The sequence below is a fragment of the Rhinopithecus bieti genome, unplaced genomic scaffold, assembly GCF_001698545.2.
Source record: "Rhinopithecus bieti isolate Rb0 unplaced genomic scaffold, ASM169854v2 scaffold_17063, whole genome shotgun sequence".
In the NCBI taxonomy this organism is placed as follows: Eukaryota; Metazoa; Chordata; class Mammalia; order Primates; family Cercopithecidae; genus Rhinopithecus; species Rhinopithecus bieti.
This window is the reverse complement of record NW_016808661.1, coordinates 57,036-58,131: the sequence shown is the minus strand read 5'-3', so window position 1 is coordinate 58,131 and position 1,096 is coordinate 57,036.

Sequence of the window (1,096 nt, the reverse complement as noted above, 5' to 3'; positions counted from 1 at the left end):
TTCCCTTTTCTCTGCAGCCTCACCAGCACATTTTGATTTTTAACTTTTTAATAATAGACATTCTGACTGATATGAGATGGTATCTCATTGTGGTTTTGATTTGTATTTCTCTGATGATTAGTATGTTGAACATTTTTTTGTATGTTTGTTGGCCGCAGGTATATCTTCTTTTAAGAAGTGTCTGTTCATGTCCTTTGCATACTTTTTAATGGGATTATTTGTTTTTCACTTGGTTCATTTATTTAAATTCCTTATAGATTGTAGATACTAGAGGTTTGTTGGATGCACGTTTGTAAATATTTTCTCCTATTCTGTAGGTTATCTGTTTACTCTGTTGATAGTTTCTTTTGCTGTGCAGAAGCTCTTTAGTTTAATTAGATCCCACTTTTCAATTTTTGTATTTGTTGCAGTTGTTTTTGAGGACTTAGTCATAAATTCTTTGCCAAGGCCAATGCCTAGAATTGTGTTTCTTAGGTTTTCTTCCAGGATTCTTATAGTTTGTGACCTTGCATTTAAATCTTTAATTCATCTTGAGTTGATTTTTGTATATGGTGAAAGGAAGGGGTCAAGTTTCAGTCTTCTGCATAAGGCTAGCCAGCTATCCCAGCACCGTTTATTGAATAAGAAGTCCTTTCCCCATTACTTATTTTTGTCTACTTTGTTGAAGATCACATGGTTGTAGGTGTGCAGCTTTATTTCTGAGTTCTCTGTTCTATTCCATTGGTCTACATATCTGTTTTTGTATGAGTACCATGCTGTTCTGCTTACTGTAGCCTTGTAGTGTAGTTTGAAGTTGGGTAGCGTGAGGCTTTGTTTTCTTCATTTTACTTAGGACTGCTATTCAGGATCTTTTTTGATTCCATATGAATTTTAGAACAGTTTTTTTCTAATTCCATGAAAAAAATGGCCTATTTGGATCATTCTTGGCCTCTCTGAGCCTGTATTTTATCCTTCTGGGTATGGGGGGGGCCCTCTTTGGAATGGGGTTCTTATGACCTAAAGTCAAACAAGATAGGTCAGAAAATTTCTTTATGGCCAGGTTCAACACAGAAAGACAGAGGGAAAGTTAGAATAGTATTTTAGGTTTTATGGCTGG